Source organism: Stenella coeruleoalba, assembly GCF_951394435.1.
Source record: "Stenella coeruleoalba genome assembly, chromosome: X".
In the NCBI taxonomy this organism is placed as follows: Eukaryota; Metazoa; Chordata; class Mammalia; order Artiodactyla; family Delphinidae; genus Stenella; species Stenella coeruleoalba.
In genome coordinates this window covers 21,714,248-21,739,792 of record NC_137152.1, presented here as the reverse complement: position 1 = coordinate 21,739,792, position 25,545 = coordinate 21,714,248, and the positions used below count along the sequence as shown (strand labels likewise).

Sequence of the window (25,545 nt, the reverse complement as noted above, 5' to 3'; positions counted from 1 at the left end):
TCTTCTCAGTATCACACCTTGGTATAATGATTTGAGTCATCTCAATCAGCATATAACTATCATTATTGCATGACTGGTAATTAGATTAGAATTTAACTCATGCTTTAATGTTTTTTAATCTATTGTATAAAAGTTATCATACGGAGCTATTTACTATAAGGAAGTAAATGTTATTATACATATGCTTTTGGTTGAGGGCAATAAAGCTGTGAGAGTTTAAGAGACTTACTGAAGTTTATATTATTAGAGAGTGATAGAGTGGTGGCTGGGATTCAGTTACTCTGATTCCAACTCCTGGTCTGATTTCATTACCCTGAGATTCTTCTCCTTAATGGAGTGAAAGGGACAATTTTGCTATATTGTGAAAACTCTCAGGGTCCAAATAAACCTGTAACCTCCAATTACAGGTACAGATCAGGGATAGAATCCATCTTTTTTTCCAATATAACAGATGAGGCTGGCTTTTTTCTTCTTAGCTTTACTTTCATCCAAAAGGCTCTATTTTCCCTAATTTTTCAGCCTTAAGGAACCAAAGTCTCTTCTAGTTGACTACCCAGACAAAATCCCAGGCTCTGGCTAAAAGTCATGGATCACCACAGTATTTATTGAGCCTTGAAGGGGAGCAGAATATGCCACCCCAAAATATGCCTCTCTGGCACAAGGATTATTTTGAGCTCAGTATTTTTAAGAAACAAAAGACACAAGAGCAGCTCTCAAAACTAATTAGAAGTTACCGTTTTGTAAGGGAAATTCACATTTATAAAGGAAATCTCCATTTGTAGGGGTATCTCCCTTTCTGTAGCAGGAAGAGAAGAATGATTAAATCTAGAAACTCGAGAAACAGTGGAAAAGGCAATGACTCAACTCTGCATAAAAACCATACCCTTGTTAACTGTACTTTGCCTGATAACTTCCCTTACTTTGCTCCCCAACCCACAGTGCTCCTTAGTCTTTAGCTGGAGATAGCGTTTAAGGTGGTGGGTCAGGCCATTTCGGGGAGTTACTCAGTTTTCCTGGGTATCGCCCATGTATACAGTAAGTATACATTTCTGTTTTTCTCCTATTAATCTAATCTTTTTATTACAGGAGGTCTCAGCCAAGAACCTAGAAGGGTAAAGGGAAAATTATTTCTCCTCCCCTACAGCCTCTTCATTCCACCAGAAACTGTACAAGATGCTGAGATACCTGAAGATTAGGACACAATCTTATTCTTGCTTTTAAAAGTAGATTGATCAATTTGTCCCAGTGTGCCGGAGACATTCCCAGTTTTAGCAATGAATGTCCCACTTCCTAGGAAACCTCTCAGGTTTGGGCAAAGGGGGTGGTTCGTCACTCTGCTTTCAAAGGAGATTTTGGTCTACATTGGAGTCATGCGTGTAAATATGCAATTACTGTAGACAACACCAAAGTGTTTAAAGACGACATACTATAAAAGTACATACTGGGCTTCCCTGGTGACGCAGTGGTTAAGAATCCGCCTGCCAATGCAGGGGACATGGGTTCGAGCCCTGGTCTGGGAAGATCTCACATGCCGCGGAGCAACTAAGCCTGTGTGCCACAACTACTGAGCCTGCGCTCTAGAGCCCATGAGCCACAACTACTGAAGCCCATGCGCCTAGAGCTCGTGCTCTGCAACAAGAGAAGCCACCGCAGTGAGAAGCCTGCACACTGCAACAAAGAGTAGCCCCCGCTCACTGCAACTAGAGAAAGCCTGCGCGCGGGAACGAAGACCCAATGCAGCCAAAAATAATATTAATTTTTTTTAAAAAAGTACATACTAAAAGTGGAAACACACCCTTTACATGTGCCTGTAAAACCTTTTACATTTACCCTGTGAAAGGAAAATCAAAATGGAGTCAGTTTTGCTAAGAGAGCTCTCTAAAATGAGCCAAGAGGCCACTGAGTAAATGTGACTTATGCATGTCTCAGCCTGGATGGAATCTGTCATTTTGACCACTCATTGTCCTACTCAAGATACTTATCGGACTCTTACCCCAAAATAACTCATGATTCCTTAAGGACATATATTTTCCGACCTGCATCAGTGTCAATCACAATTTTCGCCAGGCAACTTTAACAATCTTCCAGCTTTTGTCTTTATAAGCCCCTGACTTTTTCTTTTCCCCAATCTTTCCGTTTTATCCCAATCAGTCTCCCCTGAATTGCAATTCTTAAAACCCCAAATAAACCTCTTTGTTCCTTGCAGCCTCACTATTGAGTATTGTTCGACATTGCGTGGTGTTGGAAGCAGGATCTGAAGTGACTCACCTCTACCTCCAGCACTGCTGCCAGATACGAGTAAGGTGCCTATGGGAGCCTCTTGTACTCTGTCGCCTCCTCGGCAGCCTCAGGTTGTAAGGTTAAGTCCTCTAGGTTCTGAATTTCCCATTTTGGTCAAGGTTCTGAGCCTTTACCTGGGAAGGGAATCCTTCATCTTGGTGAGTACTCGGTTATGAAGAGTTCAGTTCTTACGGGCAGCTGCCATCTGCAGCTCTGCCTCATTTTATCTTTAAAAGTTACAGGCCCTCATCTTGTAAATTTCTGTTGCAATGACTGGAAACTCTACTGGCTCACCTGGGGCTCATGTGAGATTCTTAAGTTAGTCTATGTGCACACTCAATTGGGAAAAGCTACAGAATGAGCTAACAAATATGGGAAGCATATTTCAATGGATAATTTCAGACTTCCAAATATAATAATGAATCCCCTATTGCTTCCCTCAGAGAAACTAACTCACAAGTATCTCAAAGGATTTCCAAATTGGAAAAATCCTCGGAGGCTTCTGAGAGCTCTTCTCTCTCTCCCAGCTCCCTCTGCTCCCCACTGTGCCCCTGAATGTCCAATGCTCACCTCCTTGCTACCCATCTCTCTGAACTTCCTTTTTATAACACCAAGACTGACGTCCTGCAGAAGGCTAGCCATACTGCCCCTTCAATAATGATAGCCTCTTTTGAAAGCAGGTCCAATGAAGACAGCACCAGAACCATCACATATACCCCTTGCACTAAGGCAGAATTACACTCCATAGCTAAGGACTTTCCCAATGTTAAGAGGATTCCATTGAGTTTGCCAAACAATCTGATCTCCTCACTAAAACCTATGAGCCTGGCTATTCAGATTTATATCCATTAATACATCTGCTTGTAGGAGATGTTATGGCTAAAGAACAAATGGAAGCTGTCAGTTGGAAAGATCCTTATGATGATTCTTCCGGAGCAGGCACAAGGGGACCAGCAGATGCTCAAAAGTTGGCTAAAGATCTCCACAAAAAAAAATTCCCATTCTATTTCCTACAATTATTGATTGGCATATTATTCAACCATGCATCCAATGGTCTATGATTATCATGGCCATTTTGAAACAGTTTTTCAAAATTCTTACCTTAAAGGAACAAAAGTCCTCCTAGGAGGAGCATGCATTTCTTTCCCTGTGCCTTTGAGATATATATCTGGTCTTCTACCTGGTCTTCTCCAGAAACTCTTATCCAGACTCTTATCATCTCTAATTCCTATGACTGAAGGGGAAAATAGAGACCTTTTAAACAGGAACTGCCAAAAGGACTCTCTTACCCAAAGAGCCTCCTGAAAATTGCTTGCCAAGGGCAAATACAGATCTTAAAATCTTCTCCACAAATAATAAAAGACCTTAGCCATCTGAGTGGGTACACTTAATTTATAGCAACTGTTATTATAACCTAGTGAGTTTTGTATTATATTTATGACTAAAGTTTTAAAACAAATTTATGAGACCTCTGTCCACGTCTACCTGTGTGTATGTATGTCTACATATGTACATAATAGATATAGTATTTTTCCACCTTCAGACAGTATGGTCAAAATTAATTTGTAAAAGAACTCTATTTAATTGGCTTCAACAAACAAGTACATATATAAAATTCTCAGAAATATGATAGAAACTAACCCAAATGAATTTCAGGTTCACAGGATGCAGGAAAGTATTTGGTATTAAAGGTAGCTTAAGTCTGTTGGTTTAATTTATAGAGATGTCTTTAGAGTTATCAACATTAAGCATAAACTTTTACTGTACCTAGGTTTACTGAAACTCATGTAAGTTCATTACATTAAAATTTTTCACTAAGAAAAATAACTTAGGATGATGACTGATATTTTCTAATGAAGTTTTTAGTTAGATAATCTAAATATGATTGTTAAGAATAAATGAATTGAATAAATGTACATGAGGTAACAGTTTTAGGTGAACTTTTTAACAATAATTATTTTATGATATATCTACTGTACTTAAAATACTTTCCCAAATCTCTTTGGTAATTTACACTCTTTGAATTTTCCTAAGTTAAATTAAATGATGGGAATTCACTGAATACCTAAATCATTTCCAAATAAGTTAAAATACTGAAACACTAATTGTTAAACAAGTCTAAGTTTCCCTACTTTCAACCTCTTATTACAGAGAGACTAAACATGTTTGCATCTGTTAGTAAACACATGTATCTTGTACATTATTCAAAGACTGTACTATGAAGCAGCCTGTTTCTAAAAATTACAAGATGTATTTGTAAGTTTGCCAAGCCGAAAAACTTTAATACAATTCAAAATTGTTTACTTCTTTATTTGCACTAAAAAATGAAGATTTCAAAGGATTATGGATTTCAACAAATATATGTGATTAAAGCTACAATAAATAAATAAGTAGATAAATAAGGGATATCCTATATAAATAAGGGATAACCTATATAAATAAGGGATAATAAATAAGGAATAAATAAGGGGTAGATAAATAAGAGAAACATCGCTGTATGCAAGGAAAGTATGACATGGTAAAAGAAGATTTATGAAAAAGGAATCTTTAGAAAAGAATTTTACGTGTGGTCAAGCTGGATATGATAGGAATAAATTTAATTAAGTACATGAGCTTTAATATCAATAATAAGCTGGTGCAAAACTAAAATTTTGTGTTCCTCTCTTCTAAAAGAACAAAGTTTCCTTAGATTATTTGTCTTGTCTTAATGAGAAATTGTAAACAAAGATTCTCTCTACCTTTAAGATGACCTATCTAGAAAAACAAGATATTTTATCTTTATCAGGTCTTTCAACACTTAGGGGAAAAAAACCTGAGTCTTTTCGATATTAAAAGAGCTAAGGCTTGATTGTGGCCAAGATGGCAGAGTAGGAAGGCACTGAGCTCACCTCCTCCCACAGGCACACCAAAGTGACAGCTATTTACAGAGGAACTATTGATGAGAAAGACCAGAATCTAGCAAAAAAAAGATTTTCTACAACAAAAGATATAAAGAAGGAACCATAATGAGACAGGTAGAAGGGGCAGAGACACCGTATAGTCAAGACCTACACCCCTGGGTGGGAGTCCCACAAATGGGAGGATAATTCAATTGCAGAAGTTCTCCTCAAGGAGTGAGGGGTCTTAAGCCCCCATCAGGCTCCCCAGCCCCGTGGGGGGGGGTCTTGCAGCAGGAAGATGAGCCCCCAGAACATTTGGCTTTGAATGTCAGTGAGGTTTACTTTTAGGACAGCCAGAGGGCTGTGGGAAATAGACTCCACTCTTAAAGGGAGCACACAAATCTCACACACTACAGGACTCAGGGTAGAAGCAGTAATTAGTAGCCCTGGGACCCCCCAGGGCTCCACAGTTAGTCTCCTTAAAACCCGGCCCCACCAAACAGCAGCTGATAGCCTCCACACAAGGCATGACCTGGCAACCAACTGGACTGGGGGCCAGCCACACCTACCACACCACACACAACAGTCTGCCCACCACAACGGAAGGGACCACACAGCCCACACAGGGGCCAGCCCAGAGCACATAGCTTGGGTGATGAGAGGGGAGTGCACTGCTGGGACACACAGCACATCTCCTACAGAAGTCCACTTCTCCAAGGTCAGTAAATATAACCAACCAACCAGATATGTAGAAACAAAAACAGCAAATTAAGTAAAATGAGAAAGCGAGAAACATGTTTCAAAAGAACAAGATAAAGCTCCAGAAGAAAAACTGAGCAAAGTGGAGATAGGCAATCTGCCCAACAGAGAGCTCAAGGTAATGATCGTAAAGGTGATCAAAGAACAAGGGAGAAGACTAGATGAGCAGAGTGAGAAGTTTAAAAATTTTAACAGAGTTGGAAACTATAAAGAAGAACCAAACAGATGAAGAATACAACTGAAATAAAAAATATACTAGAAGGAACCAACAATAGATTCAATGTTACAGAGAAATGGATCAGTGAGCTGGAAGACAGAGTAGAAATCACTGAAGCTGAATAGAAAAAAAGAAAAAAGAATAAAAATAAATGAGGACAGTTTAGAGACCTCTGTGACAACATTAAGCATATTAACATTCACATTATAGGGGTCCCAGAAGGAGAAGAGAGATAGAAAGGGGCAGAGAACATACCTGAAAACATAATAGCTGAAAACTTCCCTAACCTGGGAAAGGGAACAGACATCCAGCTCCAGAAAGCACAGAGAGTTTGAATCAGGATCATCCGAAAGAGGACCACACTAAAACACACTGTAATTAAAATGACACAAATTAAGTGAATGTTCAAAGCAGCAGGGGAAAAGCAACAAGTCATGTACATGGGAACTCCCATTAAGTCTATTAGCTGACGTTTCAGCAGAAGCTCTGCAGGCCAGAAGGGAGTGGCACAACATACTTAAAGTGATCAAAGGGAAAAAACCTACAACCAAGAATACTCTAGGGCTTCCCTGGTGGCGCAGTGGTTGAGAGTCTGCCTGCTGATGCAGGGGACAAGGGTTCGTGCCCCGGTCCGCGAAGATCCCACATGCCGCGGAGCGGCTGGGCCCGTGAGCCACGGCCGCTGAGCCTGCACGTCCGGAGCCTGTGCCCCGCAACGGGAGAGGCCACAGCAGTGAGAGGCCCGCGTACCGCAAAAAAAAGAAAAAAAAATGGGCAGAAGACCTAAACAGACATTTCTCCAAAGACATGCCAAGATGGCCAAGAGGCACGTAAAAAGCTGCTCAACATCACTAATCATTAGAGAAATGCAAATCAAAACTACAATGAGGCATCACCTCATACCAGTTAGAATGGGCATCATCAGAAAATCTACAAACAACAAATGTTCGAGAGGGTGTGGAGAAAAGGGAACCCTCTTGCACTGTTGATGGGAATGTAAATTGCTGCAGCCACTATGGAAAACAGTAAGGATATTTCTCAAAAAATTAAAAATAGAACTACCATATGACCCATCAATCCCACTCCTGGGTATTTATACAAAGGAAAAAAAACACTAATTAGAAAAGATATATGCACCCCTATGTTTATTGTAGTATTTACAATAGCCAGGATTTGGAAGCAACCTAAGTGCCCCAAAACAGATGAACAGATAAAAATGATGTGGTGTACACACACACACACACACACACACACACACACACACACACACACACGCTGGAATATTACTCAGCCATGAAAAAGAATGAAATCTTGCCTTTTATGACAACATAGATTGACCTAGAGGGTATTATGCTAAGTGAAATAAGTCAGAGAAAGACAAATACCATATGACTTTGTTTATATGAAGCGAATCAAAAAACAAATACACAAACATAACAAAACAGTTATACATACAGAGAACAAACAGGTGTTTTCCAGAGGGGAGGGGGAGGAAAGAAACAGGTGAGGGAGATTAAGAGGTACAAACTTCCAGTTGGAAAATAAATGAGTTAGGGGCATAAAATGTATAGTGTGGGGAATACAGTCAATAACTATGTAGTATCTTGGTATGGTGACATATTTTAACTACACTTACTGTGGTCATCAGTTTGAAATGTACAGAAATATTGAATCACTATGTTATATAACAGGAACTAACAGTGTTGTAGGTCAATTCTATTTCAAAAACAAACTCACTCATAGAAAAACTGACCAAATTTGTGGTTGTCAGTTGGAGGTGGGGGGAGGGGGAATTGGATGAAGGCATTCAAAATGTATCAAAGTCCAGTTATAAGATAAATACATACTAGGCAATGTAATGTACAACATGATAAATAATTAACACTGATGTATGTTATATATGAAAGTTAAGGAGTAAATCCTGAGTTCTCATTAAAAAAGTTTTTTCCTGTTTCTTTAATTTTATACCTATATGGGATGATTGATGTTCACTAAACTTACTGTGATAATGACTTCATGATATATGTAAAACAAATCATTATGCTTAAACTTATTCAGGGACTTCCCTGTCAGTCCAGCGGTTAAGACTCCGCACTTCCACTGCAGGGGGCCCAGGTTCAATCCCTGGTTGGGGAACTAAGTTCCCGCATGCTGTGTGGCGTGGTCAAAAAAAAAAAAAAAACCCTTAGTACTGTATGTCAATTATATCTCAATAAACTGGAAGAAAAAAAGAGCTAGGGGGCTTCCCTGGTGGCACAGTGGTTGAGGGTCCGCCTGCCGATGCAGGGGACACGGGTTCATGCCCCGGTCCGGGAAGATGCCACATGCCGCAGAGCGGCTGGGCCCATGGGCCATGGCCGCTGAGCCTGCGCGTCTGGAGCCTGTGCTCCGGAACGGGAGAGGCCACAGCAGTGAGAGGCCCGCGAACCGCAAAAAAAAAAAAAAAAGAGCTAGGACTTTTCACAACTATTTAACTTTCTGTATTTGCTTTTGAAATCTCTGTCACTTTGATTAAATGGATACCCAAAATATTGTTTCATAGCGATCTATGATCCTATGTAAGTTTTAAAAACTTTTGATACTTTTGATAAAATTCCCAAAAATCAAATTCTAAAAGAAGCCTTATTGACCTGGCCTTATAAAAGAGAGATATTAAACTAATTAGGCTTATTCGGTATGTTAAATTACATGGGAAGCACCGTCAAATAAATAATGATAAACCTTCTTAGGTTATCTGATATGGGTAAATGTTATTAATATAAGTGTTTTAGAAAATGTATGCAATTCTTAGAATGTAAATATGTCTTATATAATGTTACCAGTCATAATTCTAGTTATTATCTTAAAATGTTGTATGTCACAGAAATCACCAAATTTCCTTGTCAGTTCCCTTATAATGAATTCTCAGGTCTTCAATAATGGGCATTTTTTAAAGTTTTTTGTCATTTACAGAGAATTATTGTTTTACTCTGATGCTTTTCCAAATGTTTCATCTTCATGGAATGGACTTAATCTAGAGTACAGGTTTCTGATAAACTTTCACATTGTACCATTGAACTGGGTAAGAATTTACAGAACTCTAAGAAACTGATAACTTCATAAATAGCTAACAAAAGATCAAGATTAATAATTAAGTACATGGGGCTGAATGAACTGATGAGGGTTATATTTTTTAAGACTTTTTGTTTTAAACATTCCCTGTTCTTTTATGTTTTGCTCTGCCCAAATTAAGGAAACCTCTTCTCTCAAGCAAATTGCTTGCAGCAGCAATTTGATAAAGTACACCTTTGTAAACAAAAATGAAACATTTTTCTTTTTCTCCCTACCTGATCCCTCCACAATTCAGAAACTCTTAGTATTTTTTTCATGGCAATATGGTTATTTGCAAAAGTTCAATAAGAAGGTATTCTTATAATTGGAAACATTGCTTATATTACCAAGGCTTTGACTGGAATGTCCTATTTGAGAGAGACATGCACAGACTCAGATATGACCAGACAGGTCTAAGGACCCAAGATTGACTTTATGAAGCCATTAAAGACCCTTGGAAAACCCACCTACTACCTTGCTTACAGGGTTCCCAGCAACCTTACCAGGTGAGTAATGAAGGTCACTTCCTGGCAGGTGCAGGAACCTCAAGATATTTGGGGGGAACTCAAGAAGAGAGGAATTCACCCAAATCTATAGCTATTGCAGGATGAAGTCTAACAGCAAGTCCTTAGCATGATTTTCCTGGCCTCGAGGGGCCTTTAAAAGTTTAATCTGAGATGCCTTATGAAAAGTTCCAGCAAAGTAGATTCAAAAGAGCCTATAAGATTCCTGTTACACTTATGTAAATAATCAGGCTAAGTTTATTGAAACTAGACTTATTTTGAAAACAAATTAGTCTTTATTTGGCTATCTTTGGTAGAAATGAGGGTGATTTTAGAAAGAAAAATGTTTCAGTAATATATCTTTGTGGATATTAGATTCTAGTGCTATTCACTGTCTTTAAGGTTTTGGTATTTACCTGTAAACTGGACTAGAACCTGAATTCTTCCAGTTTCTTCCACTATCTGGCTATGACTCTCCAAACATTTCCAGTTTATCTCCCATCCTTTTGACTTGGAATCACTGAGAACTAAAACTGCCCTTTTTCCAAAGCCATGCAAGCTAAAATTGGACAACCTGATATAAACTTCAGAGAAATCACCATAACAGCTCACTTACAGTTTTCATACCTACTGCTTTATAAGCCACTAGGAAAGTTTACCTAAACACCCAATGACATCATCAGAGCCATTTCAAACTGCAAAAGATGCTCTGACCCTGACATCTAGAAACCTTCAGCTAGCTCCCCTCTGGACTTGGTGCCTTATGGTGATCCTGCTGACTGCAACTAATTATACCGATCATTGTTCTAATTCGTTTTTGCTGTTGTTGCTGTTTTTAAATTGTTCGTGCTCTGCTGTACTATGACACCCTTCACCGGAACAAGGATAGCTTGACATCTGGAAATGATTGACCACTCCTATAATAATGATCCCTCCTAATGAAGATCCAAGAACTTCAATCTTGAATGTTGCCTAAGACTCACTTCCTAGATGGCTTCTTGTACCTCAAATGTGGCCATAAACTCTCTAAAAGCATACCTCTCCCACAACCACCTCTTTCCCTCCTCCATGGAACATGACTCTGTGGGAATGAGACTTCCCAGCACCAAGTAAGTCAATGTTGATGCCAAATAATCAAACGGTTGATCATAGATGCTTTCCAAAGAAAGATCTCAATCAAAAGGGAGAAATGTAAAAGGAAAATCAAAATGGGGTCAGTATTGCTAAGAGAGCTCTCTAAAATGGAGCCAGGAGGCCACTGAGGAAGTGTGATGTATACATGTGTAAGCCTGGATAGAATCTGACCTTCTGACCACCCATTGTCCTACTCAAGATACTCGTCAGACCCTGACCCTAAAACAACTCATGATTCCTTACAGACAAATATTTCCTGACTACTGTCAGAGTCAATCACAATTCTCAGCAGGAAACTTTAACAACCTTGTGGCTTCTGTCTTTATAAGCCCCTGACTTTTTCTGTTCCCCAGAACATTCTTTTGGTTTTACCTGATTTTGTGTGCAATTCTTAAGATCCCAAATAAAGCTATTTGTTCCTTGCATCCTCGATACTGACTATTGTTCAACAATCCATCGGGTCCATATTAGTCTTAAAATCAGGCCCTTTCTAGCTTCAACAATGTCTGCAAGATCCCCTTTTAATTTCCTGCACTGAAATTAACTCATTGTTATTTCTCCATTCTCTTTAATTTTGGGGGTTACATTCTTAGCTATGTTGCTCTACCTGCAACCATCCCCTTTCCTCTTCCAGCCATCCTTAACTCTAACACATCATATCCCCTATTACTGTTTCTAATAAATTTCTGGGCCAGCTCATTTTAGCAGAGACCTGGAATAAAGCAGCAGTTAAGAGATAGCTTGTTGAAAACACATGAAAGAATGCTCAACATCAAAAATCATTAGACAAATGCAAATCAAAACTACAAAGAGGTATCATCTCATACTGGTCAGAATGGCCATCATCAAAAAATCTACAAACAATAAATGCTGGAGAGAGTGTGGAGAAAAGGGAACCCTCTTGCACTGTTGGTGGGAATGTAAATTGATACAGCCACTATGGAGAACAGTATGGAGGTTCCTTAAAAAACTAAAATAGAACTACCATACGACCCAGCAATCCCACTACTGGGCATATACCCTGAGAAAACCATAATTCAAATACAGCCATGTACCAAAATGTTCACGGCAGCTCTATTTACAATAGCCAGGACACGGAAGCAACCTAAGTGTCCATCGACAGATGAATGGATAAAGAAGATGTGGCACATATATACAATGGAATATTACTCAGCCATAAAAAGAAACGAAATTCAGCTATTTGTAGTGAGGTGGATGGACCTAGAGTCTGTCATACAGAGTGAAGTAAGTCAGAAAGGGAAAAACAAATACTGTATGCTAACACATATATATGGAATCTAAAAAAGAAAAAATGGTCATGAAGAACCTAGGGGCAAGACGGGAATAAAGATGCAGACCTACTAGAGAATGGACCTGAGGATACAGGGAGGGGGAAGGGTAAGCTGGGACAAAGTGAGAGAGTGGCATGGACATATATACACTACTAAAAGTAAAACCGATAGCTAGTGGGAAGCAGCGCATAGCACAGGGAGATCAGCTCGGTGCTTTGTGACCACCTAGAGGGGTGGGATAGGGAGGGTGGGAGGGAGGGAGACACAAGAGGGAAGAGATATGGGGACATATGTATATCTGCTATCACTTTGTTATGTAGCACAAACTAACACACCATTGTAAAGCAATTATACTCTAATAAAGATGTTAAAAAAAAAAGAGATAGTTTGAATGAATGACTTGGCATTATGAACATATATATTTATCTACAACATGAAGTATGTTGGACAAAGTCCATCTTTGTTCCACATAATAGAGGAGGGCAATTTTTATGACTGTTTCCTGATTGTCAAGTATGTGTCAAGCACTTAAGTTTCCTCACTTAATCTTCTTAACCACTTTGAGAGAGAATGAATATTATGATTATCCTCATTTTATAATATGCAAAACAGGCACAGAGAAGTTAAGTAACCAGTTCACTGGTATAACACAAAAAACTTCAGTTCCAAATCTGGACTATATCATGCTGTCTCTAGTCCTCAGTATATTGAAGACCTTGGTAACCAGAGGATATCATGATAGGCAGTAAGTAGTTTCCAAAGCAAGCATTTGCCAAAAGAGACCTTCAACTAGAAGAATAGTGTACCCCAAGAGTTGGATGGACATGACTATTTGGAACCTAAGACTAGGGATTTATGACATTAAGTCAATCATCCAAGGCACATTTATTGGCTACAGCTATTACAATTCATAGACAAAGCTGGGGACACAAAACTGAATAAAACAGTTCTTTTGAATACCCAGCCTGGAATCCAGTAGCACTGCCAAGGAACAGCTAGAAAGAACCCTCTTTAAGAATTTCTACAGGGCTTCCCTGGTGGTGCAGTGGTTGAGAGTCCGCCTGCCGACGCAGGGGACACGGGTTCGTGCCCGGTCCGGGAAGATCCCACATGCCGCGGAGCGTCTGGGCCTGTAAGCCATGGCCGCTGAGCCTGCGCGTCCAGAGCCTGTGCTCCGCAACGGGAGAGGCCACAACAGTGAGAGGCCCGCGTACCGCAAAAAAAAAAAAAAAAAAAAAGAATTTCTACAGTTACTCTCAAGCCATCCCAAATAAATATGCAATTTAAGTAAAAACAGAGTGACTGCAGTTCTTCACGGCAAGCTGCTTTCCCCCTCAAAGAGCTCCCCAAGCACCACCTACATACAAAGAAGTTCTAAGGCTGTCACTGCTTAAGGTTGGGGTCACAATATCAATCACCAGGAGAGGAAGGATCAGATCTGAACTCACCAGAAAAATGTTCAGAACCAGGCATACAAGGGAACCAGAAAGGGATGGAATTACAGACATGGAGGGAACAAGTACTTCTCAGTAACAAAGAGGGCTAGGATTAGGGCAAAAGGTCCAAGTCAAGTAGGCAGCTGTGGATGAAGATCTAAGCAAAAAACATAGGTGAGGCAATGTAGCCCTACAAAGTTTTCCATGCTGCGTTATTTTTCTTTGAAAAGAAGTTTTGTTTTAATTTAGAGTTGCAGTACAAACCCATGGAACATGAGATTTATACTTAAGGTTCAGGCAGACCCAGTTTGTGACCTATTTTACAAAGATTATTTTACAGGGTAACAGTATTGCAAATCTAGGTAAGAAGCTAATTAGTCGCCATAACTATCTTGGGTAGTAGGCACTGTATATTTCCCAAATGTATTTTTATATAGGTAATTCAATATGTATCAAAGCCCAAGAATGATTCCATTCACTAGCTTAGAATTTTTAAAAACAATGACCATCTTGAAAACAGGTACGCATTTCTTCAATATTTATACTGAATTTCAAATTATGCCTAAAGGTAAAGTAGAACGATATGCCACTAGAAATAATAAATACCTTTACACTACAATAAAACTAATTCGAGATGCAAATTGTTAACATATAACACACTTAGAAAACCACCGCGACATACTTAAGTAGTACTGGTAAAATTTAGCCCCCAATACATGGTGGAATTAAAGCTTTCTCGTAGAAAGGCATATTGACTGGAAAAAGTCACAAAAATATTTACCAACATCAATTAACAATTTCTTACGGTTATATTGCAAATGAAGCCAGGTGAGAGCAAAAATAAATCAGTACCACCTGCTTGATAGAAAGTTTTCACTCAAAACAGCTGATTTCTCAACTGGGTCCCTTTTTAAACAAACTTAAAGCAATGAGACCAAAAGAAATGTTTTTTTCTTAATTAGAAAGGTTTCACGTGTGTGTATTTTGTATATTCATTCACACTCCGCTACTCTTTTTGACCTCAATATAGCTCTAAGTACAGAACAATAAATTCAGCTTGCAAAACCACAAAACACTCTGAAAACTACCCACTAATAAACTTTCTTTTGTACCTTGGAAGTAACGGATTAATTATCTTCATAGAAATTCAGTTCATCTCTCTTCTTTGCCACGTTTTCTTCTTGGGTTTCCTCTTTGACAGTCTTACCATGTCCAAAAAAGATCTTCCCCATATCCATTATATTTAGAAAACTAATAAATTATTTCCATTACCCAATTCACAAATAAGTGGGGTCCGTCCACTGTCTGTCTTCAGCAAGATCAATAAATCCACACAGGCAAGGACTGGGCTACGTGGATGTACCTTTACAGAACTTTTCACTGGACATCCTGGCGCACCATAAAGGACTTCTTAGCATGTAATGCAGCCTTGCAGTTTTTGAGGTATCGGTGCCTACTGGGGAACAGGAAGTCAGGCTCACAACAAGAGGCTCTTCCCACATCGAAGAACCATCTGCGGGGCGAGCACTTGAGAGTGTCGGAGAGCGTCGGCCTGCGTGGGCCTGCGTGGGCCTGCGTCGGCAAGCCTGGGCGAGCGTAGGCAAGCACCCGGAGAGCGCATGCGCGCTCCACTGCTACCGCCGCTCGTAAACCTGTTTTTTTCACGTTACCTCCCACTTCTATGACATTTGCAGGTGTGGGAAGAATCTTCTTAGGCACTAACCTCAGGAAATGTACTTTTCCAAATGATCTTTGTTGCTTATAAAATATCACTTATAAATAGGGTTGCCAGGTTTAGGCAATAACAATACAGGACCCCCAGTGTAATTAGTATTTCAGGTAGTAAAAGACTTAATTTGTTTCGTATAAGCATACTCTAATATTGGGGGCATACTTATACTAAAAAAAAATTATCCTTTGTTTTTCATCTGGGCGTCCTGTATTTTATCTGGCAATGCTACTTATCAAGTAAGGGTCTTGTTTAAAAGTATAGCTATCATAACCAAAAAATCTTGCTTGGGAACAGTCTTGGTCTTTGTTGACCGCATTGCCTTGCAATCTCAGTGGTCTGATTGTCAGTCAGTGGATGCCCTGCCACACGCCTGTATTTGTAATACAGGCTGGTGCAATGAGGTAATGTTACCTGTGCTTTACCAGAGTACATGCATGGTTTTTTAAATTCATATAGATACTTTGTCCCCAAATTAAATGTCCTTCTCTAAAAAGCAAGTGGAAATAGGTACACATTCATGACATATAGTTTTGCTGACACCAATGAAACCATCTGAAGACCGACTGAGAGTCTAGCAAGTGGCCTGCAGCTCTGCTCTTCCCTTGTACACGGGAGGCCCTTGGGAGTTGCCTGTTTCACCTTCCAGGAGCTACAACCTTGTGTCATGGCAACAGGCCTGACAAGTGTAGTTCTCTGAGTTCTGAGCAAACGTTCATTTAAATCTTCCCGATTCACTGCTGAATCAGGGCGGAACATAGCTTACAGCTGATGAGCATGTGGGGCGAAGAGGGTTTTGAGGAAGGGACAATACACAGTCTTGAACTCCACAGAAAAGGGTAGAAAAACCAAGGGACGGCAAAGACAAACAGTACCATTGTTCACAAGTAAAGATTAAGCCTCAGGAATGACTGGACAAAGTCAGGAATATGGAATCACCTTGGGGGAGATCAAAAAGAGAATTCAGAAGAGCTAAAAGAGACATGTAACCACATGTCACCAATGCAAGCCAAGGATGGTTAGACAGAAATAGACCCCTGCAGATATTTTTGACAGTCTCTCCAAATAAAATCTTATTCTCTGAATCCAAAGTACAGTCTTTACTCTCGTCATATTTTCCCAAATCACAGTACTTGCATAGATATAAATATGGAAATTTAAAGTATTTTCCTTCATGTTCAAAAATGTTAAAAGACACATTTTTAGATGGATGACAGTTCAACTCAAAGCACAGTTGAGTTTAGGGGGACAGTTACCATGCAAAAAGCAAGGTGCTCCCTATGTATTTATACTTCTGTTTTAAAAATTTAGTTACACTTGAATGCATTTGATTTGTTGTCTTTTCTATTGGTATAGAAAATACAGGAAAGATGACTATAATTATGCATACTTTGCAACGATTAGGCATTTAATGTGCAATAAGATATTTGCTAGGGAAGTATGTCTATGCTTAGAACAGAGAACAGGCTCCAGGGTTATGTCAAGCTGCAAAGTGATATGTATGCGAATGAATTCTCAGGCTCATTAATCATTTTTATACTTGAAGTGCTAAACTGCTAATTTTACACTGAGAGTGAAAATGAAGTAATTAAGGAGTTTAATAGCTACAGTCTTTTGAGGGGAAAACAAGTTGATAATGCTTCTTTTCATATGTTACATAAATTGGATTTTTTGTTAAATTGCAAAAACCAGGTTCATCTATTGTGCAGCTTCCAATGACACAAATCATTTGATTATATTTGTGTATGACGTCAATAGGTGCTTATGTGAAGGCAGTTCACTAAACCATCACATTTATAAGAGGAAGTCTGTGTTACCAAGAGAACAAAAACACCTATCAGTTTCTCACCTTTTTCCCTTGAATGTTCTAAAGCACTACTTCTCAAATTATCTGTAGTGAAGGGACAGTTTTTGTTCCTTTGTTCTCAATTCATCACAGATAAATTCTTTTGTAAAGTACAATACCAATTACTTGAAAAATGAAACCAAAAGACATACAAAATACTAGCCTGTTCTTAAATTACTGGATTCAACAGACATAACATTTCTCAGTCACATTTCTATACAAATTTCTAACGGCCTACCCTAGATTACCCCACAGACCCGAAGATAGTGTGAGGACTCAGTCTGGGAAGCAGTGGTTTGGTCATACACTGACACCAATTCACGTAAGGGTTGCATGCTCAGGTCACTTGCAGGCTAGGGACATCAGTGAAGAACTAATACCCTTTGTAAGCCTCCTGCCACCTTTATGAGGGACCGGACTGTGAACTTGTCTTGGTAGGGGTAAGAACTGCACATGGATAAGCATCTCTGTTCAGTCCCCTTCGCTGGAATTTGCTTTTTTCATGTTCGATAACTCTAAATACATTTCCCCCATTCTTCCCCTTTCCTTTCCTTCCATTCTTTCTTCTTCTTCCCATTTTGGAGTCATTTTCAGGCAGTTAAAAAAACCGTGACCTTGGAGATAGGCAGAACTGGGTTTTGATTGTGACACTGCTACATTCTGAATAGGAGAAGGCAGGCCAGGAACTCAATCCTGCTAAGTCAGGATTTCTTATCTGTAAAATGGCAACAATATTATCCTTCATACAGTATGAATGAGATTATAAAATTAGATAAAAGGGCATAGTAGGTACTCATCAAATGCTGCTTATGCCCTCAATTCCTTCCTTTCCTGGTTATTTTTTGGGGTCTAACAGAGAAAGCTGCATTATTACATGTGAAAGTTAATGTATTAGCAGTTATGCTTGCAGCTTATAAACATGACTCTTCTCAGAAAATTAATTAATTAAAGTCAGTCAATCAACCAACAAACCAGATAAACAAACAACTGACATTACTACATCTTTCTCCCTCTCCCAGGTAACAGTCCTATCCTCCACGGTGGCCCAAGCCAGAGTCCCAGGAGTCAAACTCACACATACTCCAATTCCAAATGTCACCGAAGCCATAAATTATCCCACCCAAGTGGTTGTCACATCCATTTCTTCACTTTTGCCCCCCAGCCACTACTTCAGTTCTTTTCCGAGGTTTTGAAACTGATCCCCCCAGCATCTTTTCCCAAACCCACGCAATCGATCATCTTCAACATTGCTATCAGAAGGCTCTTTCTAAAATAAAAACTTCCTCAAGTCAATCTCCTCCTTGAAACTTTCCCCAGAGGCTCACTCACTGTGACCTATGGGAAAAAGTTCAGAAGCCTAACATATGGACTGATACAGCTGTCACAGTTCTTAAATAAACTCTTCCAAAATCAGTTGGTAAAAAACAGCTTCCCTAGATCCAGGCCACACAGGGCATGCCCAAGACACCTCCCCCAGATCCTGTCATCATCCAGCAGAAGAGGGGACCTCCCACCCTCCAAGAGAACTGTCCTGATGGGTGATAACCCAGTCTTACCAGCTGGAAATTATTTTGACTATCTCTCCTGCTGCTAAGTCCTTCACTAGCTAGCCTTGGAGTACTTTTCCCTTTTCCAAGCAGGAAAAGTGGTGTGTGTGGTCCTTTTCCCTGTCCTTTTGGCAGCACATGCCACACTAACAAGCATGCAGCACAATTTGACTACACTATAAAGCCGATATTTGAAGATAAAGTCAGGCTTTTCATTCACCAAACTCAAAAGTGCACAGGGATAACTGATAACATTATAGAATATAGAACGTTCTTTGATCATCAGAATGTTTTATTCTTATATTTCCAGTGGGTATCTTGTATGAACTGGTTTTCCTTTCTTACTATCAATTTGTATTCTTTTTTCCCTATTAACACTCTTATTAATTCTTATCGTTTCATGATAGAAATAATTGTTCATTTTATATTCCATCTCCTAGTACAGTAGGAACTGGTGTTTTTACATATAAACACAGAATATTATAAAAATCTAGCCTATTTAAAAGATATTTTCACTGCGATTAACTTAGTATGAAGTATTTTATTAAGCCTTCTCAGTGATCCATTTAATTTCAAGATACTTAATATAACAAATCCCCACTATGTAAAAATATTTGGAATTGAACTTGACCTCAATTAATAAATCCGTCAGCATTTACTTGTCAATGCACACATATATGAACTTTCACATACTTAGCTAGACTTTGTTACAGAAATGCTAATTTTCTATTTTATTTTGAATGACACAGTAGTTACCCTCTACTAAATTTTACTTTCATACATCAATTGCATATTAATCTTGAACATACGTATGACGCTGTATGTGATTATGTAGACTTTTTCAAAGAAATGCTAGTATTTTTAATTTTGTTTTAAAGATAAACTTGCCTTCCTCAATTGAATTTATTTTTATGTATCAATTCTTTATATGACTTAAGACCTAGATGACTGATTTTCCTGTAAGATAGAAGCAGACTTAAACACAGGAGTCTGAAACCAGTCTAGACTTGGAGCTGAGTATAAATCATAGCACCTTTTTTGGTAATATAGAACATTTTAGGATGGAAAGAGGCCAAGGTGTACATTTAGGTCTGGCCCATCTTTGAGTTATAAATATTATTACAGCCTACTCTGCTTTCTCCCCAACCTCTTCTTGCCAAAACTATTTTTAAATTATACTTGTAATACTTTCTTCTTTTGCTGGCCTAGCTGACTTATCCTATGTTATCCACTCCTAGTGTGATGAATCTCTTTATATTTCTTTGTGAGTTTTCTTTGATATAACCTGGTGGTGTCTGCTGGCAGTTGACATCTGCTCAATTAGTTAGGACCACCAGTCATATCTATTCCCTAAGAACTGTGTAGATAAGATATAATCCCTTCTTAATCTCTTCATTCTCAAAGTACCTAGTTCTGAAATTTCCTATGTCTTTTGTATAACTATGTTCTTGAATATACATGCTTTGAGTTACTCAATGTCCTGTCTGTCATTTCTAAAGTAACAAATTTATAATAAACCAATTTGAACTTGAATATTTCATATCTTACTTCACCCTTTATATCTTTCCCCTAATATGAAACTTGGCTTTTCTATTTTAGGGGAAAATCGCAGGGTCTTCAGGAATAAATATTCTTACTTCTGATCTAAAATACCTATTATTTAATGGCTAATTTTTTTTAGAAGAGTGGAGGAGTAAAACAAATAGCAAATAGCCCTTAAATCTATTATAAAACCATCACACAACTAGATTTCTTTTTAAGAAGTCAAAAGTATCTGGATGCACCAGAGATGCATTATATATCCTGGGCATACCATGAGAAAATAGAAAAACAAGATCAATTAAACTTAGTTGCAGACTTCCCTGGTGGCGCAGTGGTTAAGAATCCTCCTGCCAATGCAGGGGACACAGGTTCGATCCCTGGTCTGGGAAGATCCCACATGCCACGGAGCAACTAAGCTCGTGCACCACAACTACTGAGCCTGTGCTCTAGAGCCTGCGAGCCATCACTACTGAGCCCGAGTGCCACAACTACTGAAGCCTGCACACCTAGAGCCCGTGATCCGCAACGAGAGGCCACCACAATGAGAAGCCCGAGCACCGCAACGAAGAGTAACCCCCGCTCGCCACAACTAGAGAAAGCCCACGTGCAGCAACGAAGACCCAACACAGCCAAAAATAAATTTAAAAAAGAAAACTTAGTTGCAACTCCATAATCCCCACCACACACACACACACACACACACAAATAAGTCATCCTCACTCTGCTTTGCAATAGGAGAGGTTTCACAGGTAAGGTGTTACAGAGTAGTGTTCCCTCACATCCATATGAAAAAGCCAAGCTGAAACAATGCAGGTAGGAATATTTCCCCTCTTCGCCATCTCTCCATCATCTAAAATTCAGAGCACTAATCGTCAAAATTAAATGTTTTTTTTTTCTAGACAAAATCTGTAATTTTAACCAAGTATCCCAGGTGATTCTGACCTGACATATAATGATTCATCTCTTCATTTTTTCCTACTACATTTTTCCCTTCTCTGGTTACTAAATGGTTAAATCATTTGCCAATGCCTTAAAATATCTTTACAAAGCCATGATATAAATAGGTAAGCACATTTTAAGAAAATATGCTTAAAACTAATAGAGGAAGGTAAGACATTTGGGAAACACAGGAATTCATTCATTCAACAAATGTTTCTCGAGCATCTATTAAGTGTCAGGCACTTTGCTCAGTGCTGGACATACAAAAGTACACAACAATATTTTCATCATCCCTATAGATGTTTCTATATATACTCACTATATATATTTCATTCAACACTATAGAAACATCCATCTATTTAATACTTCTTTAGTTCAAGTTCCCTTTGAAACTCATTTTGGCAAGACAGTTAAGTCCTTTACACTGGGAATCTCTATCCCTTTCCCTCAGTTTCATTTCTTCTCCCCTACTATCAGCCTATCTGCTCCACTGTTTCTAGAATAATTTGTGGAAAAAATAATATAGGCCAAGGTCACTAAATGTGAATTTCACTACAGTCAGACAAAATGGGGAAGAAATGGCAAAAGTGAAATATCAATATCTTTGTTACAGTGAAGAAAAATTAAGTGCCAACATCCTGAACAGTGAACCACTAATAGTTCACTTCTACCTTTAGAAGTTACATAGATTCAAATGTACAAATATTACACATCCCGTATTATCCATTTATTTAACCTCCAACTGAAATGCAAATTCAATAGGTACCATGGCAGGGCTAGAGGTAGCAAAATGGGGCAGTGCAGTCAGAAGAGCAGGATCGGAGAAGACCTTGCTGGAGTGGGCGGTGTCTGAGTTGGACACTGGAGAATGGGAATGACAAGGGAGGAAAGGGAAAGCAACAGCAAGATTCTGAACCGGAAGCAGAAAATTTTCAACATTAGAAGCAACTGGATTAGTAACTAGCTTGACATCTTATCCTACAACTTGCTTTTCTAAATGCCTAATATTTTTTTCCTGTAGGGTTTTAACGGAACCCTAATTCCACATCATGGTCATGTGTCTGTTTCAAAGAAATAAGGAACTTTTTACATGATCCAATATTAATTTAATCTAAGTTTACATGTGGCCTTCATCTTCAAATGCTCTTTGTTTCCAATTTGCTTTTCAGTTATCTACCTTTTTTTTTTTTTCTGGAAGTGTTCAGGAGTCATTGGGCCTCCAGAAGCATTCATTCCAGTGAAATTCACTGAATTTTAAAATTCCATGTTTTCTTTCATTTCCTGTCAAATATAAAACATACATTTCATTTTGCTGCTCAGGAAGAATGATTAAGGTCTTCTCTTTAGTAACGTCCTTGATTCAGGGGCTAACTGAGCACTCGGAGCCTTCAACCAACTCTTGTTACAAATGAAGCAAATAGAGTGTTAGCCTTTGGTTGATTTATCAGTTTCCATCAGAAATTTTATTCCCAAACCTCTGCTTATCATATATGCTGTAATTAAGAGAAATATATATTTTTAATGATCTACTCACCATCACACTTCATTAGGAAGTGTTTATTTGTTCGATGTTCTTTTGGCTGATGGGAGCATCACAAGTCTTTATTTTTTCAGAGTTTAGAATAGGAGACGTAGTATCAAGAAATATTAGCATGCTTTGTCGATGACATTATTCTAGGATCAATTTTTAGCCATTTTTATTCTTTTCCTTTACGATGTTGATAGTGTTACAATACAGTGCACCGAAGTACCTCGCTGGTAAGTATTTTTACCACCTGAACTTGTCTTTCAGGAAATATGATTCCCTACTTTCATCTGCTATTCCTTTTCAAGGATTTCTTATATAAGAGTGTATGTCAGGTTAATTTTTCTGGCTTCATTTCATGTAGACCAAGGTCATGAGTTTAATTTCTTTAGAGGCAGCTCAGTGTTTTAAAAGGGAACTAAATTTGGTCCAAAACAGACCTGATTTTCCATCTCGACTCCTCCCCGCCCCATCCCTATCCCACCCCACCCTGTTCCCAGGACCGAAGAGTGCCCTGTTCTGTCTGGGCCCAAGACCCATCCAATCAGACTTACAGTAAAACGTAATTCTCCCTATAAACCCCTAAAAACTAAGACTCATCCAGTGTGAAGGGTTTACTTGTACTTTCTTTTGGGTCAAGTTAAGGTATTTAGACAGATTTCTTCATTTTTATGAGCCTCAGTTACCTCACCTTTAAAGATTTTTTTTGAAAAAAGGTTCTCACAGGGTCCTTGTAACTCTTAAGTAGGTCAAACACCAAGTCTCTGGCACTTAGTAACTGCTGAACAAATGTTAACACTTTGCTTCCCTGTGCTTGATTTCTTTTTTTTTCCATCTATGGAACAGACAGATGAGCAATTCATAGATTGCTGGCATCATCTTGGTAAGAATCAATCAAGTTCCATTCAGAATTGTCCTCCTCCCCCAAATATCCCAAATAGCTTTTGTAATCCCAAGTGTATTATTATCTATGAGTCAAAATTTTTACAATAGTTATGCATTTGAAATGATTTATGTGTATTTAAGGCTAAACATTTAATCTGTCCCGTAAGCTTTATATGACTATAATGAAAGACAATGGAAGGATGTTTTTCTTTCACTTGAAGTATTTTATAAATGAGGACAATAAACCTACCTCATAGATTTATTGCTAAAGATAAATATGTTAATAAATGTAAAGCATTTAGTACAGTGTAGTACACAAAATTAAGTCAATAACAGGTGATTATTATTACTTTTAAAAGGGTTTTGAGTTTATATATTTAGGAAGTACGCCAAATTATAGAGTATGTAACAGTTTGAAAAAACAACAGAGATCATAAGCACAAGAGAGAGACAGAGCGAGATGGAGAGAGAAAGAGTGAGAGAGAAGAAAGTTTCCGTTTTAACCAACTATCTGAAACAGGAACTGTTCACTCCTGCCTTTGCCCCACACTAGCTGAATGACCTTGGGCAATCTGAGCCTCAGTTCTTCCTGTTAACCCCTAGGATGATTCATTTCAGCATTCACGAAATGTTTACTGAGCACATACTGCAGGCCAAGCACAGTGAACTTTAATATGACGGCAGATATAAAAGTGATCTGTACATTCTGAAACACCATCCAAACAAATTCAATTTCCTGTGTCTTGGAGAGATCTCGTTATAAAATGGGCTCTGGACTTCCCTGGCGATCCAGTTGTTGAGACTGCGCACTTCCAGTGAGGGGGGGGGGGTCACAGGTTCGGGAACTAGTATCCCACATATCTCGGGGTGCAGCCAAAAAAAAAAAGGCTCACACTTTAGCTGCCTAACAAAGGAGTTTGGATTTAAAGCTCTGATTATCAAGATGCCGTGCCCGAGAAGCCTCATGACGCTAAAAAGCAGGTCTTTCCTTAGTGCCTAGCGCAGGACCAGGCATAGATGTGCGCTCTGGTGGATGTAGGATAATTGATGGGTCATTATTGCCAACTCCCTTCACTTTTAAACACTTACTAAATCCCAAATCATGCAGAGAGTCCCACTCTTCTCTAGCAATGCCAGAGCACTACCATTTAAATACATAAACACACATTAAAGCCTCGCGTATAAGCTGCGAGGATGGTGGTGGCATAAATGGAGCTGCAGAGGGCAGCCTGACCCATAGAAGGCTTTTAGAAAGGATTGTGGAGTTCAAGTATGCTCCAATCTGTATTATGCTATATTGAACTAATATGCTATATTGAAAATATATATATCTGGATCAGCTTCCTAGAGCTGAGCTACAATACAAGTGCAAAAACTCATGTGACACAATTAGGTTGGGACAAGTGAAAAGACTGGCTCTCCTTCTGTTTATTGTCCTCTTTTACTAAAGGTGATATACTTCTTTACTCAGGACTAATTTATTAAGTTCATCTTCTATCTGAAACAAAAATCCATTCAAGGTATTTTTACTCTAAAATACAGTTCCCCCTATGAACCACCAAACCCCAAATTCAGACAATGTGATGAATCAACATATTTTTTTTTCTCTGCTGAGAGAAATGTATGTCACAGTTATACAGCTGTTTCATAAAGCCTAAACCTTGTCGCTGCTTTATAAGTGGTATCATTTCCTTGGCCAGAAATGTATTTTTACATCTACTTGCCCCCTGCCACTGGAACAAAGCATGACACTATCCTCAGAGATTCATTAGCTGGACCTTCCTTCTGCAATAAGGCGATTGTGGTCCTCCCTCAGCATTGCACTTGAGGTGAAACGTAATTAGCGCTCCATCAAAAACCACTCTGGAGAACACAAACACTAGTTAGCTTCGAGATCAGACTTCTGAAAAGAACCGAATTATACAGTATAAATGAAATGCTA

At 38.8% G+C, this 25,545-nt stretch overlaps 1 protein-coding gene across 3 annotated transcripts in view; it reads right to left on the bottom strand.

Annotated features, from left to right (window-relative positions):
• IL1RAPL1 (interleukin 1 receptor accessory protein like 1) overlaps positions 1-25,545 on the bottom strand; it is a 1,345,156-nt gene that overhangs the window by 1,251,618 nt on the left and 67,993 nt on the right. Inside the window, exon 1 of one of the 3 annotated variants that reach the window (XM_079910446.1) lies at positions 14,703-15,404. The exons of the other annotated variants lie outside the window; for them this stretch is intronic. The gene's annotated coding sequence lies outside the window, so the exon portion shown is untranslated. Of the gene's footprint in view, positions 1-14,702; positions 15,405-25,545 lie in introns of those variants that run through there. 3 annotated transcript variants of the gene reach the window in all.